Here is an 18,654-nt window from a genome sequence, read left to right as displayed (position 1 = left end):
AAGAGTTGAAAAAGGACTTACATCCATCTTCTTCCTGTGCCTGTTCATGGATTCTCCAAAAACCCCTTCCCCGTCTATTACCCCACCATTATTGACTCTGCTTCTCATATTGTTATAGTCAAACTTAACATCGATAACTATCTCCTTTGGAAGGCTCAAATCCTTCTATTTCCCAAAGGTTATCAACTCCTAGGCTATGTCAATGGTTCCATCCCCATGCCCCTCCCACCATTGATGGCACCAATAATCCTGAGCATCTGAAATGGGTCCTTAAAGATCAATTTGTTCTTTCGGCCCTAAATTCCTCTCTCATAGACATAGTATTATCCCAAGTTCTTGAATGTTCAACCTCACATGAGTTCTGGTCCACTCTCCATAGCCTTTTCTCTGCCAACACATCAGCCCACATAATGCAAACTCAATATCAATTAGCTACCCTTAAGAAGGGATTAGAATCCATTACAAACTACTTTCAAAAAGCCAGATCTCTGGCAAGCTCTCTCAATGCCACTGGGTATCCCCTCTCCTTGTCTGAAGTTACCATTTATCTCCTTGCTGGTCTTGCATCTGATTACGAGTCCTTGGTCACCTCCATCACTACTCGGCTAGACTCCCTCTCTTCTTCTCAAATCTTCAGTTATCTCCTTAATCATGAAGCTCGACTAGCCCATCAGACCACTTCCCTTCTCTCTAACACTTCTCTTTCTGCAAATACCACTGTCAAAGCTAATTCTAGTGCTTCTCCCCCTTCCTTTCAAGGTTGTGGGCGAGGCTTTCGGCATGGTCGGGGTTCAAGCTGTGCTACTTATCCCACTCGACCTCCCTTTTTCCCTCATTCCCTTTCTTCCCGACCAACCTATCAGGTTTGTCATAAATCGGGTCATACAGAGTTATCCTGTTATCACCGTTTTGATCATGGCTATCAGTCCTCTGCTCCGCCATCCCTCACAATCCACTATACCTCCATTATGTCTTTCCCTATGTCTTACACTCACTAGTTTCCCAACATCGCCGCCACAAATCACTTCACATCCGATTTTTCTCATCTTAATTTAGAGTCCTTCCCCTACCAAGGTCCAGATCAAGTTAGCATTGGCGACGGGTCCACTCTTCCCATCCTAAACACTAGTTCCATGCAATTCAACACACCTTCTAGCAAATTTCTTCTCAGAAATCTCTTTCATGTTCCTTTAATTACACGAATTATATTATTTGTACATTAATTTTGTTTAGAAAATTCTGTATTTTTCGAATTTAACTCCTGCATTGTTTGTGAAGGTGCTCCTCCAGGGCTCCATTAGGAACGAACTTTATATTCTTTCATCTGATGATGAGGACTCGACTACTACCTCCACCACACCGCCTCCCTATCAGGCATTCATTGGTGAATGGACATCACCTCAACTGTGGCACTACCGCTTTCGTCACATTTCCCTACGCATAACTACATTCACCATACAAAAATTTCATTTACCCATTCATACCAAATCTCCCTTACTGATGCATGCTCTCAAGCCAAGTCCCATGCTCTTCCCCACCCACCTTCCCATTCCCGTTGTCACACTCCTTTCCATCTTTTATTTTTAGGCTCCGTTTGGATTCAAAATGTGTTTCATCGCATCTCATTTCATCATTACAACTTTCTCAAATTCTCACATAAAATATAATAAACAATTCAACTTTTTCAAATCACAATTCAACTTTTTCAGATTCCAAAACAATAATAATATTAAAAAATAATATTCTAACAATATTTTTTCAACTTTCATCTTTTATCTACAACCATATAATTTCATCTCTGAATCCAAACCAGCCCTATGTTTGGGGACCAGCGCTTGTACTGTCCTCTGATGGTTCTAGGTTTTATCTTTCTATTGTAGATGAATTTTCAAAGTATATATAGTTTTTTCTTTTACATGCTAAGTCTGATGTCTCTACTACATTTCTTTCATTTCTTCGTTATGTGAGTAACACTTTTTCAACTAATGTGATTTCAATCCAAACTGATTGGGGAGGAGAGTTTAGATCCCTTTATCCGTTATTCAAAAATCTCGGCATCTCACATAGAATAACGTGTCCTTACTCACATGCTCAAAATGGTAGCATTGGGCAACGACATCGTCACATTGTTGAAACTGGTCTATCTCTTCTTTCTCATTCATCTGTTCCTAAAAAGTTTTGGATTGGAACTTTTCAAACTATGGTTTTTTTAATTAATCAAATGTCCTCTCCCATTTTACAAAATAATTCTCCTTTTCAAATTTTATTTAATAAAATTCCAGATGATTCATTTTTAAGAATTTTTTGCTTGGCATGTTGGCCCAATTTGAGGCCTTTTAATTGCCATAAAATGGAATTTCGGTCTCAACTTTGTATCTTTATGGTCTACAGCCCCAATCATAAAGGCTACAACTGTTTTCATGTTCCAACGGGCCGGACATACATTTCACGTGATGTGCCTTTTAATGAGAGTAGTTTTCCCTTTGCTAAGTAACCCAGTCCCTCGACCCAGCCCACTTCACAAACACGTCCCTCCTCTGTTCTCATACCCACTATTTGGCCCATGCCGCTCCACCTTCATCCCAGCCCACAACCTCAAATATGACCCGACCCATCTCACAACTTTTACCTCTCTCTCAACCCACCCCTGAAACCCTACCTGATTCTCATTCACGTCTTATCTTCTGCGCTGCATCAAGCAATTTCTCCAAACCCTACCCTTCTTGGCCAGACCTCGTCCTCTTCAATCTCTCCTGCTGCTCCACCTCCTGCTACTCACTCATTTCATCCCATGCAAACTTGATCGAAGAACAATGTCACCCGTCCCACTTCACGGTCCAATGGCACCATATCCTGGCCTCGTCCCAAACCATCAGTCTCCCTCACCGTCTCCTAGACTTCTCATGTTCCTGAGGAACCTTAGTCCTACACCTAAGCCTCTAAATTCCCTGAGTGGCGATTGGCCATGTCTAGTGAGTTCCAAGACCTTATCCATAATCACACTTGGGATTTAATTTCGTGCACCCCTAACCTCAACATTCTCGAATGTAAGTGGGTCCTCAAGACCAAGACCAAGACCAAACGGCGAGCTGATGGAACCCTTGAGCATCGTAAGGCTCATCTTGTGGCCAAGGGTTTCCATCAACATGATGGTTTGGATTACACGGAGACCTTTAGTCCCGTTGTAAAATCTATCACTATCCGACTCCTCATTTCCATTGATGTTACGCGTCATTGGCCTCTTCATCAACTAGATATTCAAAATGTCTTCCTACATGGAGATTTGGAGGATGACGTCTTCATGAGTCAACCAACTGGGTTTGTAATTTTTGACTTTCCTAAGCATGTTTGTAAATTACGCAAGTCTATCTATGCTTTGAAACAAGCCCCTAGGGCTTGGTTCTCTAAATTGAGTTCGAAATTGCTTTCCTTAGGGTTTCACAGCTCTGTTTTAGATTCCTCTTTGTTCATACTATCCATTGTGTCTACATCCATTTATGTTTTAATTTATGTAAACGACATCATTCTTACTGCCTCTAATTTAGATCTGATTACTGATTTTATATCCACATTGCGTTGTTTTCCATGTTAAAGATTTAGGCACTCTTCATTATTTTTTAGGTGTTGAGGTTACACGTAGTTCTGCTGGTCTATACATGTCTCAAACTCGGTATATCACTGATCTGTTAGCCAGAACAAACATGCACAATTCCAAACCTGTGTCAACCCTGATGTCTACCTCAACCAAACTTTCGTCTCTTGATGGAACCTCATTTGAGGATCCTCAGTTGTATCGTAACGTCGCAGGTAGCCTTCAATACCTCTCCTTTACCCGTCCTGACATTTCATATGTTGTAAATAAAGTTTGTCAATACATGCACTACCCTCATATTCCTCATTGACAAGTTGTCAAAAGGATTTTACGATATCTTCGCCTTACTTCTACCTATGGTCTTTATTTTTCTCTTGTTTCCTTTTTCTGTCTTACTGCTTTTCGGATGCCGATTGGGCTAGTTGTGATGATGGTCGGAATTGAACCAGTGGCTTTTCTGTTTATTTTGATTCGCAACTTGTTTCATGGGGCTCCAAGAAGCAGCCCACAATCGCTTGTTCATCTATTGAGGCCGAATACAAGGCTGTGGCTAACACCACTTGTGAAATTTTATGGATACATTCACTATTAAAAGAATTGGGCATTTTTCTCAATGATCCTCCAAATTTGTGGTGTGATAATATAGGCACCACTTATCTTTCTATAAATCCAGTTTTACATTCTCGATAATCTTGATTATCATTTTGTGAAAGATCATGTTACTGCCAAAATCCTCAAAGACTCATTTGTTTCAAGTAAAGATCAAATTGCTGATGTTTTTACCAATCCGCTCTCCATAGCACGGTTCAACTTTCTTCACTCAAGCCTCACACTTTTTGCTGTGCCACTTGAATTGAGGGGGGATATTATGGCTCACCTACAACCTGCCTCAGCAAGTTCCACCTCACAGTAGAATTCCAACAAACTCGACAGTGGAGCAACAGCAGGACTAACAAACCATGCACAAGGGAATATTGCATAAGCTTCTAGACGATATGAACAATGCTGAGGTGTTATTATGAATATGTAATTTTGGTTGTGAATTGGTTATAAATATCTAGGCTCAATAGGCAATTGTATGAGAGGGAAATCGAGCCTGTCAAATGTATTCAGAAATGAAAACAATTCTATGAAGCATTATTTCAAACACATTCTTTGCGTCTTCTTCTCTTAGTTTTTCTTCTATTTTCTATAATTCGTTACTGTCGTTCTCCAAGGCTTCTTTTAATTCAGAGCTGGGTATCATTTTGGAGTATTGCCTACTTTGATTTCTTGGTGGTTATGGTTGAGGAGCTGTAAGGAAAGGATGGAGAACTTGATCAAGGTACTGAATGGTGCTACGTCTTCCAAGATTATAATGCTACTGAAATTCACTGAAGTTTCAAAAGTTACGATGTTAGGAATATGGATTTGGCATTGTTTCAGAGACTTAAAGCCCACAAGAAGTGTTTTATCTTATCTCATCATTATAATTTTCTAAATTCTAACACAAAATATAATAAATAATTCAACTTTTTCAAATCTCAAAATAATAATATTATTAAAAAATAATATTTTAACAATATTTTATTCAACTTTTATCTCAATTACTCATATCATATCAACTCACTATCTAAACTTATGGTGGGAGAGTAGTAGTACTTTGCTAAACTGAAAGCTACTTGGATGGATTGAATTTGTATTTGACATTGCAGCATGGGGAAGTACCAAATACTGGAGTCAGATTCCCAAGCTGTTGTGGATTGGCTCATGGCTGGATAAGGCAAGGTTCCTTGGGCTTTGCAGGACCTGTAGGAGGAGTTGTTGACAGACGTCCAAAAGTTGAGGCTTTCATGGGTTATATCCTTATGGAGACATGCCAAGTTGCAGATCTTCCAACTGAGGTGAGATAGTTGCTGGGTAGTTGATAAGCCTGGGGCCTGGGCTTCCTTAGTTGAGAAGTAAACAGTTGATCATGAGTTGTATATGACTGAGGTTTGTACTTATACAGTTTGGAGGGTTGGTTTTGTTTATTTTTTTTTCATGAGATTTTCTCAATTCTTGACTGTACAGTGGTGTACTGTTGCTCACACCCTTTTTTTGCTGATGAATGATAGAAAGTCTGGCTGCTAATGCCTTTTGATAAAAAAAAAAAAAAATGGCTAGAGAAGTGTCATATAGAGTGGCTTATTCGAGTTGAGATCTTTGTTCAACCCACCCACCATTTGGATAGCAGTGTTTTAACTTGCAGTCCTCAGCACCCAAAACAAGAGAAGAAAAAACATATGCAAGTTGAGCAAGAAGACAAAACAAAAGTACTAACACATTACAGAAAAGCCTTATTTAGGGCTGGTTTAAATTATGAGATGAGAAGGTTTTAAAGATCAAAGTTGAAAAAAAATTGTTAGAATATTATTTTTTAATATTTTTATTGTTTTGGGATTGGAAAATATTGAATTGTTTATTATATTTTGTGTGAAAATTTAAAAAAGTTATAATGATGAGATGAGATGGGATGAAACACTTTCTGAATCTAAACGGGACCTTATCGTAGAATTTGGAAAGTATATAGGTGCAGACTAGCGAGAACAAAATTAACTTTTATCCTAATTCTATATTTTTAGCAACAAAAGTTGTAACCCCATACCAAACGGCTGATCTTCCACTATTTTCGTATCATGTGTAAGTCAATGAAAATGTGTTGTCAAAACAAAGCGACGATGACAAAGAAGTGAAAGTAAAGACGAGCAAATCAATCATACGATACAAAATTAACGTAGTTCGGCAATATATCTACGTCCACAAAATTGCAGAGAATTTTATCATATTGAGGAATCAGAAAATACATTTTGGGACGAAATCTCACTATTCAAATTATTCAGAGCATACTAAATTGTTCATTAAGTAGATATTTATAGTGTCAGAAGATAAAAATCTTAATTTTTACTTTTCTGCATTATTCGCTCAAGCAGTGTATCAAGTGCACCTCGAACAAACTCTGTCTGAACTTCGCTCGAACCACCTGCCTCACGAATGTCGAACAAAGTTTTTGCCTAACGCATTTTTCTGAATGTAAACAGTATCAAAAATAGTCTTCTTAAAAATATATCAAAGAAATTATAACGCTTTCTTATTGAATTGGTCATCAAATTGAACTCACACATCAAGAAAATTAGACTCCACAAATCCAACAAGACGTGGGAGCGGCGGCCGCTACACCCACACGACGGATAGACATAGAGGAATAACCATGCTCTTTAGCCACTAACAGGATTAGTATTGGCTTTATCAAAATATCTTTAAATTTGATAAAACGTACATATTTTTTATAAATCCAAAACTACTCTAGCCATAATCCTATATTGAATTAGTCAAAATAATAATATAATATTATTTTTTTAATAATAATATTTTAATTTTTTTTATATTTTACAATTATACTAAATATATGTTAATTAATAATAATATTTCTTTCTTCACATATTTCAAAATTGAATATAAAAATAAAGTGAAAGGACGTTCAAGAAAAGTGAAAACAATAAAAAATAAAAATTGAAAAGTAAAGCAATTGGGATAATTTTTAAAATAAAATATTATTTTTAAGATAAACAATACATCTCTAAATTTAAAGATATATTTAAAATTATTATAGCTCATAATTTAAATTTTTATTTTTTTAAAAAGAAGTCAATGTAAATTATTTGATTTATATTTCTTCAAATTTTTGAAGATGCTTTGACTTTTACAGTGCTCTAACACCTACGTGGCACAGTTGTTTTTGGGTTAAGGGAAAAAATTTGATAAAAGCAAATTATGATATGACCAACTGGCGACTTGCCTTTCAAAAACAATGGTGAAGTGACAACGGGTTGGGGAGGGGGAGGGGGAGCTGGGTCTCCCCTCCACCGGGCCAACTCATGATCTGGCTGCCAACGACAAAAACGCTTGACACTTGACAGAAAAGATAATAGGGATTTAAATCGACCGGGGCCAAGATTGGAGATACCTGAAACTCCACTACGTGTCATGCATGGACCATCGTCACATCCAAATAGTGAAATCCTCCAGAACATCTGCTTCTTTTCCATCCAAATCATAATTAGAAACTGCAGTTCTCTATGGGAGGAAATTAAAGTGATCATTCTGATCTATATACATATACTTGTTTACACACACGTACTATACGCCTGTAAACATAGTATATATACATAAGAGGATTGATTAAAAAATGTGATGAAAATAACTTCTAAACAGCAAGAGTACCCATGAACAAGTAAAAGATGCATGTGAGAAAAAGAACAAGATCAGTACTGAAACTGAAAGAGAAAGAAAAGGCTTAAAAGAGGGCTCCATCACATCACATTAATGCGTCAAGTCTAGAACCTCAGATTAGATGTATAGGTAGATTGACCCATCGAGAAATGGAGAGACGTACGTACAGGTCATCATCTTTGTTGCCCAACATTTATACGGGTGGCTCAACAGTCACAGCTCAAGCGGGAGCTACCTTAGTTATATTATTATTTTTTTAAAATATATTTTTTAATATTTTTAAATATTTAAAAAAAACATAATTTTTTTAAAAAAATAATATTTTAATCATTAAGTTAAAAAATTTAGAAAAAAAATAAAAAATAACACTGGTAACTCCAACCAGTAAGAACAAGTCACACGAATAACTTTTTTCAACATATATATATATAGGGTCTGCCGGTATTTGCATATTCTCTTTATTGATCAAAATAATTATTTTATATTAAAAAAATAATATATTTGTTAAGTTTGTGTTTCAAACCACCAACTACACGGACAATCTATAACAAATAAGATGATGGCACTGAGTGCCTAGGAGTACTCTAATACTTAAGTTAGATAAATGTTTTCAGTATATGTATATAAATCTTAATGTGTCACCTCCAGATATTATTTATAAGCGTATGAAGATGTTGATAACGATTAACTCCATAGCTCATCTTAGATAACCCTGGAATAAATCGGTGGGATAGCTCTGTTAATCCATTGGAGATGTTATCTATTATTTATGTTATTCACCACGTGATTAAAGATCCAATCTCTGGGCTTGCAATGTTGATTCGACTCCTGAGGTCTCAAATTTGGGCCTTCCAATGCATGGGCTTATTTCCCCCAAGACCCTAAATATCCCTTCTAGTTATCCTGCTAATTTCTTTCATGCCTGCGTCTGAGAAATTCATTAATTTGTGCACACTCTACCTTTCTCATTTCTATACTAACTAAGGTGTAGGCTAATAAAAATTAATCTTTTCGTTATGTTAAAAACGTCGCCCACGTCATCCGTAACTGTTGCCGCGCTTGAATTTATTGTTTTCTTTTTTTTTTTGAATAATAAACGACGACGTTGTAACCCTTTCGTCTTCCCAAGAATTCCTCATCATTGCCCCTATTTCCTACTCGTCTTCTTTCATCTTCTTGCATCATTTCCTCTTCTTGCTTTCTTCTCAAGTTTCAAACACTCACTACCTTTCACCATCTTAATCTTGTCTCTTCCTATTTCTTCAATAATGGCTCAATGTGGCTCTTCCTTCTCCCAAACCCCATTGGGGATTTCTCCCCATTCTACACCTGAATCCTCTAACAATCAAACTTTACCTTTCTTTGAAGGGTTCCAGTGGCACTCTACACTTGTCGCCTGAGACTTGGCAAGGTTGAGGACTTCATATCGTATCCCGATACCATGGTTCTCTCTCTTCCGGCAGAAGGCATTGTTGACGAGGAAGGCTTCTCAGGTAGGGTTGCTCTTCCCGTGTGTGCCATAATGCACAGTTTGTGCCTTCCATTCATCCACCCTATTCACAATGTCCTTGATTTCTTTTGATTGACCCCTGCCCAACTTCATTTGCATTATTGGCACGTAATTTTGTATTTATGCGTGGTGTTCCGTATAGTTTTGGAACCCTTGGGGGATATATACCCAGATTTGACTGGTCATGAGTTCCTGTCTTTCTATTTTGTGAAAGGGCTATTAGGTAACATTTGCAGTTTTCATGTTCATTCGCAATGTTTGGCGGCATTTGAAAGCCGCCATTTGAATGCCAAACAATGGCAAAAGACATTTTTCCTTATTTCTGGTAGTGGTTGGAAATTTCCCACTCCTGAGATAACCATTCGGGACTTTCCCATCTGAGCTAAATGGGGCAAGGTCCCTAATGACAAAAAGATCTTGATAGATTTGACTGGTCGAGAACGTTCTCGCTTTGACATAGTCCTAAATTGGACAGAAGATCATGAGGGTGCCTTGTGGACTGAAAATGTCTTGACTCCTGCCAACATTGATAGATTCTTTGAATGGTTCACCGTTCCCACGTCAAAGGGCGTAAATTAAAGGTTGTGACGCCTTCTGAGAAGGGGCATGTCTCCCCTCCTTTTGAGACCTCTAGAAAACGTCTTCGATGTATTAAGGGCAAGGCATTTGCTAATTGACTTGTTGAAAAAGTCAAAGGCGTCGTTGATGATGTGAGGCCAAAAGTGGTCATTGACACTTGCACCAATCCGACCGAAGAAGGGGAGATGCCCTCTACGTCTCCTATGCATGTGTTTCCAATTTCATCTCTTGGGCTTAACAACCTTGATGGGCTCATGGGCCAAGCCCTTGTTGATTTGGCCACAGCCTTTGATTTTGTCTTGCCCCCAAGGGGTTGGACTCAATGGGTAAACCCTCTTGCGAGTTGTATTCTCTCCTCTCATCAGTCTCAACTCCCAGTGGTGGCAAGTTTGTATCTAATATATATGAAGCCTTCTCTATGGGTGTTGTTGGGGTTACAGTGTCTGAAACTACAACTCCTACTGGCGGCGGTGACCAAAGTCGTGCCGTGGACTATATGTTCCCGAGGGCAACATTGATGATCGTAGGGATCAAGACTCCAATCTAAGTTCCCTCCTTACAACTTTCTCCAGGGGTGAGACTCCGCCTACAGACAATGAAAGGGTCTCCATTCCTTCCCCTTCACCCTCATTCTCCGATGGTGACGTGGATTCCTCAACCCCAAGCGAGGGAGGCGGGTCATCATGGGAATGTGAAATGGAAGGGACGGCACAGGAGATGGTGAAAACGAAGACGGAGGAGATAGCGGCGATGAGGATGCCAAGCCCATCGATAGTTTTGAGTTTTCCATTGCTGCGAACAAGGGCGCATCCGTGCCTGCGGTAGAGGTTCCAGCCACCTCTTCTATGCCTTTGACGTACTCTTTGGGGAAGCCCCATGTGCAGGGCAGCGAACCACAGCATGAAGGTTTGAGCGGCCTTCTTACTTGCGCCCCCTCCTCAGGATGGAGCAATGGCAGAGATTGCTCAACGCTTAAGAACTTCTAGTCTTCAGTATGACTTTATTGGCTTAATTGTACTTGTCTTCATATGTACGACCCATATTTTATTGTATCCTTGTGCTTTGTAGGGCATGGATGATTTAGCGGCTTGGATGATCATGCCAACTTGGAGTCAGAGGTACGTACCAGGCGGATGTTTTAGTTCTTTTCTAAGAAAGAGATGAGTTGGATGCAAGTTGAGAAGGCTAAGGTGGAGTCTTACTTGGAGTAGTCAGATGGGCATATCCGCTCCCTAGAGGGCGACCTTGAGCTCCTTCGCGATGAAGCATCCGAGCTCCGTGGTGAGTTACTTCATGCCAAGTCCCTCATCATGCGTAATGGAATCGCCTTGCAACTGGCAAAGTCTAAACTAGAATTTGCTCGTGCCCAACTATCCCACCTGAGTGGAGAGTTGGATTCCTCTCAACAGTTGTTGGCTACTGCTGAGCAACGAAGCTTGGAGTCTGCCCAGGCGTTGGCTTCTTTTGAGGAGAGCCACAGACAACTTATCCTTGAGCTTTCAAATTCGAAAGCCTCGTATAACGAAGCTCATAGGCAATTTGGCCTTAAAGTGTCAGAAATTGAGGGGTCTTAAGAGGATCTACGAGGTAGGTTTGTCGCCTACAAGAAGGGTCGAGAAGAAATTGATGTCAAGCAAAGTAAAATGAACCAAACTATTCTACACTTGGACACAAAAGTGAAAGAACAAAAGTAGCAGTTGTTGGAAATGGAATCAAAATTGGCCGCTTCCAGGGGTAAGGTGGCCCGTGTGCTCCCATAACTGATGGTCACTAGGGCTGTTAGGGATCGAGTCCTTGGATAGGGATATGGGGTTGGTGTGGCTCACTAGCAATCTCACTTATTGGCCAATCCTCGAACTAACTTGAGGCGTTTAGACCTTGACTCCTTCAGACCCGATGAGGTTTCATGCCAATTTGTGGATGCATTGGGATGCAATGGGATGCAATACTATGCCTAACGACTTCCCGCCTGCTTCTTCACCCTCAAAACCTCTAGCGGCTCCACCTTCATAAAGACTTTGCTTCCTTTTACATTCTTCTTTGTTTCAAACAATATTTTGAAAGACTATAATGATAAATTTTTGTTGTGTTTTACTTCTATAATGGTGGCTCTTGTTTTAGCCTTATTTTGTATAGTTGGTATATGGCTCCATTTTGGCCTTCTTTTTGCAATGCTGGTGTTTGGTTTCTTTGTTTTGCCCTTGTTTTGTGATATTAATTCTGAGCTATGCGCCCAATGACTCCATAATGAGTCCTTGGACTCGACTTTGGAGACTAAGTAAGGGGTCATAAGGGCTTTTGACCTCCACGCCCTTTGAGTACACCGCGAGTCTTTGGACGCACTTTGGTGGCTAAGTAAGAGGGTCATGGGGTCTTCTCACCTCCACGCTCATTGATTGCACTAGGAGTCATTGGACTTGACTTTGGTGGCTAAGTAAGGGGGTCGTGGTATCTTCTGACCTCCACGCCCGTTGTTTGCATTGCGAGTCTTTGGACTCGACTTTGGTGGCTAAGTAAGAGGGTTGTGGGGTCTTCTGACCTTTACGCCTATTGATTGCACCGCGAGTTTTTGAACTCGACTTTGGTGGTTAAGTAAGGAGGTTGTGGGGTCTTTTAACCTCCACGCTCGTTGAGTGCACTACAAGTATTTGGATTCGATTTTGGTGGCTAAGTAAGGGGGTCGTGGGGATTATTTAACCTCAACGCACGTTGATTGCACCGCAAGTCTTTAGACTCGACTTTGGTGACTAAGTAATGGGTTCGTGGGGTCCTTTGACATTCACGCCCATTGATTGCACCAAGAGTGTTTGGACTCAACTTTGGTGGCCAAGTAAGGGGGTCGTGGAGTCTCTTGACCTCCACGCCCGTTGATTGCACTGCGAGTCTTTAGACTTGACTTTGATGGCTAAATAAGGGGTCGTGGGGTCTTTTGATCTCCATTCCTGTTGATTGCACTGTAAGTCTTTAGACTTGACTTTGGTGGCTAAGTAAGGGTGAGACGTGCGAGCTGAAAAAAAAAAAAAGGTGTCTGCCTTTATTGACTTCGCTTTATTGAATACATCTTAGAAAAGAATTAAGGGTAGAATATCTTCAAATGCTCGGTGTTCCAAGGGTGTTGCAACTCCTTTCCTTGATTGTCCTTGAGGCAATATGACCCTGGTCGATTGCTGGCAACTACTACATATGGCCATTCCCATTGTGGTTCAAGTTTCCCTTCATCTTGGCTAGTCACTCCTTTTTCTTTGAGCACTAAGTTGCCTACTTTGAAAGATCTGGATTTGGCTCATTTGTTGAAGTAATGCTCTGTTTTCTTTTGTTGAGGATATTTTGGATCTTAGCTTCCTCTCTTTTCTCTTCTAGGAGGTCGAAGTGCTCCTCAAGCGCCTTGTTGCTCTCTATTTGGTTGAAGTGGTGAATTCAATGCGTAGGTAGACTGATCTCTACTAGGACGACTGCTTCGCTCCTGAAATCCAGTGTGAACGGTGTTTCGCCTATTGGGATCTTCATAGTTGTCCTATAGGCCCACATCACTCCTGGGAAGTCTTCTACCCAGTCTCTTTTCCTATCGGTAAGCTTCTTCTTTAAAATTTCAAGTAAGGATTTATTTGTCGTTTCTGCCTGCCCATTAGCTTGTGGGTGCTCTAGTGATGATTACTTGGCTTGAATTCCCAGCTCTTTGCACCATTCTTTGTAATGCTCTGAATCAAACTGCTTCTCGTTGTCGAAGTTTATACTGTGAGGGATGCCAAATTGGCAGATAATGTATTTCCATTGAAATTTGGTGGTGGCTTTTGCCGTTATAGTTGCAAGGGGCTTCGCCTCCACCCATTTTGTGAAATAATCTATCGTGACGATTATATGTTTTACCCCTCCTCTACTTGGCAAGAAGAGGCCTACTAGTTCAATCCCCTATTAAGCAAACGACCATGGGGCAGTAATAGAAAATAATTTCTCGTAGGGACAATACGGGACGGGGGCATGTATCTGGCATCTGATACACTTCTTTGCAAACTGATTGGTGTCTCTTGGGGCATTGGGCTAATAGTAGCTTGCCCTAAAGGCTTTCTACACTAGAGCCTTTCTACTAGAATGGTTGCCGCATACGCGTTTGTGTATTTTCACCAATACGTATTGTGTTTCCTCCGGCGAGATGCACCTTAACAAAGGGGCGGTAAATCCTTTTTTGTAAAGGATTCTCTCAATCTTTACAAAACATGTTGCGTTCTTCTTGATTTTCTTCGTTGTCTCTTTCTCCTCAGGGAGTTTGCCCGTGTCCAGGTACTCTGATATTGCCTTGGCCCACTCTGGCCCAGTGGGCCCCACCTGGTTCACCTGTACTCCGATTGCTAGGATATTTATCACTCTCCTCTATACCTCCCAAGGTAAATCTGCCTATTCTCTTGTTGATGTGACTTTGGCTAGCCTGTCTACTATGGTGTTCTCTTCCCTTGGTATCTACTCAAGACTGAAGTAGAAAAGTTGGTCACGGATCTTTAATACCCGATTCATATATTTTTTCAATTTTTTCCCTTTTGTGGCGTACGTTCTGGTTACTTAGTTTACCACAATCTGGAAATTCACCTTTGCCTCAATCTCTACGGTGCCAAGAGTTTTTGCGATGGATAGTCGAGCTATCAGTGCTTCCTATTCGACTTCATTATTCATAGTTTTAAGTGTAAGTGTGGCTATGTAGTAGTGTACTTGCCCTGCTTCTCATACGATGTAGATCCCTATTCCTTCTCCCGTTTGGCAGGTAGATCCATCAACGAAAACCAACCAAGGTTGTCGGTATGGTGCAACTTCAACTTCCACTAGGAAGTATGTAAATTCGGTGACGAAATCTACCAAAGCTTGCCCCTTTACTAAACTTCTGGGCATGTAATCAATATCGAATTCGCTGAGTTCCACTGACCAGACGACCAATCTTCCTAAGCTATCAGGTTTTTGCAATATTCTCCTAATGGAGTGTTCCATTAACACCTTTATGGGATGAGCCTGAAAATATAGCCGCAATCTCTTGGCAGTTGTCACTAATGCAAATGCCAACATTTTCATTTGAGGGTATCTAGTCTCGGCACCTCTAAATGCGCTGCTCGTGTAATACACTGGCGCCTGTGTTGCTCCCTCTTCCTTGACCAAGATCGTGGAAATGGCATGGGGGGATACCGCTAGATATACGTACAAGGTATCCCTTAGTTGGGCTGCTTTAACAGTGGTGGGTTAGATAGATATTGTTTTAGATCTTGGAAAGATTGGTCGCACTCTTCGTTTCATGGGTGTATTTTTTGTAAGACCCTAAAGAAGGGAAGACATTTGTTTGTGGATCTTAACACGAAACGGTTCAATGTTGCCACCCTGCCTGCCAACTGTTGGGCGTGGTTGATGTTTTGAGGTGGCTTCATGTTCAAGATGACGACAATCTTTTCAGCATTTGCCTCGATGCCTCTTTCTGAGATAATGAACTCTAAAACTTTTCCCGAATCCACTCCAAAAGCACACTTCGTTGGGTTTAATTTCATTTTATAATAACAAAGCACAACGAAAGATTCTCTTAGGTCTTCTAGGTGTTGGGCGGGTTCCTTACTTTTCACCAACAGGTCGTTGGTGTATACTTCCATAGTCTTTCCAATCTGCTATTTAAATATCCGATTGACCAGCCTTTGGTAAGTCGCCTCGCATTCTTCAGCCCAAAGGGCATCACTCGGTAATACTAAAACCTCTATCGGTGATAAATGTCGTCTTCTCTTCATTTGCTTGGTTCATGCGGATCTGATTGTACTCTGAATACGCGTCCATAAAACTTAGCACTTGGTGTCTTGTTGTGGAGTCAACAATAATATCGATCTATGACAAGGAGAAGTTGTACTTGGGGCAAGTTTTATTTAGGTCTGTGAAGTCCACAAACATTCTCCACATCCCGTTACTTTTCTTGACTAGCATTACAAGAGCCACTCTAAGTAGTATGTTTTTCTTATAAACCCCGCAGCTAGGAGACGATCAACTTCCATGGCAATGGTTGTGCACTTCTCTATGCTGAAAGCTTTTCTTTTTTGGCATACTTTCTTTGTTGTTGGGTCAACACACATGTTGTGCTCTATAATGGCATTATCAATTCTCGGCATATCTTCATGACTCTAGGCGGACACGTTTGTGTGTTCGATCAGCAGTTGTTTTAACACCTCCCTATATTCGTGGGGGGAGCCTTGTTCTCACCTGTGTCGTGGCGTTCGGCCGATCTTGGCGTAGGGCTACGATCTCTAGAGGCTCATTTGCCTCTGCCTGCATTAAGTTATTCTCATCCCTTGCTTCCATGTCTTGGTTGGCTGTGATTAATGGTGGGGCAGCAGCTTCCCTTCTAAACTTTCAAGGACACACGCCTGGTGCCCTTGCTTTAAGTTCTTGCATGTAGCATTCTTGCTTCAAAATTTGTTCTCGCCGAACCTCACTGAAGCCTGTTTCTATTGGGAACTTCATTTTTAAGTGGTAGGCAGAAGTCACAACCTTCTATTCAAAGTGGGGCATTCCAATATGGCGTTGTAGGATGATGAGACTTTGACTACCAAGAAGTCTGTTATTGTTGTTGCCATATGTGAACCCTGGTCGACCGTGACTGGTAGTGTGATAACGCCTAATGGTTGTACAGCTTTGCCAGAGAATCGCTTTAGGGGAGTTGGCGACGGGCGTAACTTGTCGGGGCAAATGCCCATCTTGGCGAAAGTATCACAGAATAAGATGTGAGCTTAGCTCCCGTTGTCGATTAGTATCCATCTGGTCGTGTAGTTTGCAATTAACAAGGTGACTACCAATGCGTCATCATGTGGGTAAAGGATCCTTTGACAGTCTTCATCTCCAAAAGAGATGGTGGGTGTGGTACTTAGTCGGGGTTGTTTGAAGGGTTTGTCCGCCTTGTATACTTAGTGGTACTTTGCTCTACGGGGTTGAGATTTTCTATTGGAAGCCATCACACCCTCGCCGACAAATCCTCCTACTATGGTACGAATTTCTCCGATGGGAGCTTGGTTTTGGTTGTGAGGTTGGCGGGGGTCGTCATGTCTTTGTTCTCTTTCTTGTCTCTGTCTTTTTGGACTATTACTCCGCCTAGGCTCTTGCCTTTGGCTATCTTCTCTTCTCGGTTTGATGTGTTCAACTAGCATTCGCTCGAATTCACCACTTCCCGCCAATCTAGCCATTCTTTTCTTCATGGTTGAGCAATCTTTCTTCCAATGAGTGTCTGATTGGTGGTATTTGCAATAATGTTGGCCCCTTGTGGGTGGGCGTGCTTCTTTCCTTGTGGTTTCTGCATTTTTTTGTACGCTCGGATTATTGTGGATGAGGCGAGGCTTTTGGTCTTGCTGGTGGAGTACCTTTCTTGCCGCCCGTCTTGATGACTTAGCCCAATATTCTTCCTGTTTCTCGCACTGTTCGAGATCTTGGTCTCCGAATTCAACTCCTGCTTCTTGGGTTCTAAGAGAGCTCGCAACGTGTCCTTAGTGTTAACATAGTCATCCGCCCTGTCCATGAACTCCCTCAGAGTTGAGGGGGTTTTCTTGGCTAACTCGGTCAAATACGCTTTCAGACTTTCCTCCTCCCTTTGTTTAATAGTGAGAAGATAAGTGGTGGGCCATCGATGTCTCTTACTTGCCATGAATTGTGTTAAAAATTACTTGGTCAATTCTTCAAAGTTGTTAATACATCCTGGTTGTTAAGTTCCAAACCAGTCCAGTGCTATTCCTTTTAATGTTAACAGGAAGGCACGTCAAACCACCTCTCCCAGGAAGCCATGGAAAGTCATGTGTGCTTTAAAACTCTGTAAGTGATCTAGAGGGTCTCGGGATCAGTCATACATGTCAATTTGTGGAACATTGAATTTAGATGGGAATGGTACCGCCATCACTTCCTCATTGTAGGGAAGATTAGTCTGATTCAATAGCTTCTCTACGGAGGAAGATCCTCCCATTCTCGTTGCCATCTCCTCGTATTTATCTACGAGGTTGTGCAGCTTGTCGTGTAACCTCTTCTTTTCTAACTCCTCGGCATTCATACCTCCCATGCTATGCGCATCTCCTTTTATTTTCCAGTTGTGGATTGGTGGTATAGTAGCATTCTGCCGCTTCAGCTCTTCTTTTTCCTTTCGCAACTGCTCAACCACTGTCGTTACTTTTTTCAACTTTTCTTCAACTTCTGCCAACCTTAATTCTACACCCGTGGTATTCATCTCTTAGTCAATGGTTGCTTGAGATTGTGTGGTAGTTGGCATGTGAAAATCACGTTGAAGTTTATGACCATCCCACAAACGGCGCCACTGTTAAGGACGTGTTTCATACCACCAACTGCACGAACAACTTGCAACAAATAAGATGGTGCACTGGGTGCCTAAGAGTACTCCGATACTTAAGTTAGATGAATGTTTTCAATATATGTATATGAATCTCAATGTGTTACCTCCATGTATTATTTATAGGAGTATAAAGATGTTGATAACGATTAACTCCAGAGTTCATCTTAGATAACCCTCGAATAAATCGGTCAGATAGCTCTGCTGATCCATCGAAGATGTTATCTATTCTTTGTGTTATTCACCACGTGATTAAAGATTCAATCTCTGGACTTACAGTGCTGATCCGACTCCTGAGGTCTCAAACTTCGGCCTTCCAACGCATGGGCTTATTTGCCCCAAGGCCCTAAATATCCCTTCCAACAGCTAATCACATTAATAAAGTAT

This window comes from Juglans microcarpa x Juglans regia, chromosome 7S (assembly GCF_004785595.1).
Source record: "Juglans microcarpa x Juglans regia isolate MS1-56 chromosome 7S, Jm3101_v1.0, whole genome shotgun sequence".
NCBI classification, from domain to species: Eukaryota; Viridiplantae; Streptophyta; class Magnoliopsida; order Fagales; family Juglandaceae; genus Juglans; species Juglans microcarpa x Juglans regia.
Note: the sequence above shows the minus strand (reverse complement) of the source record.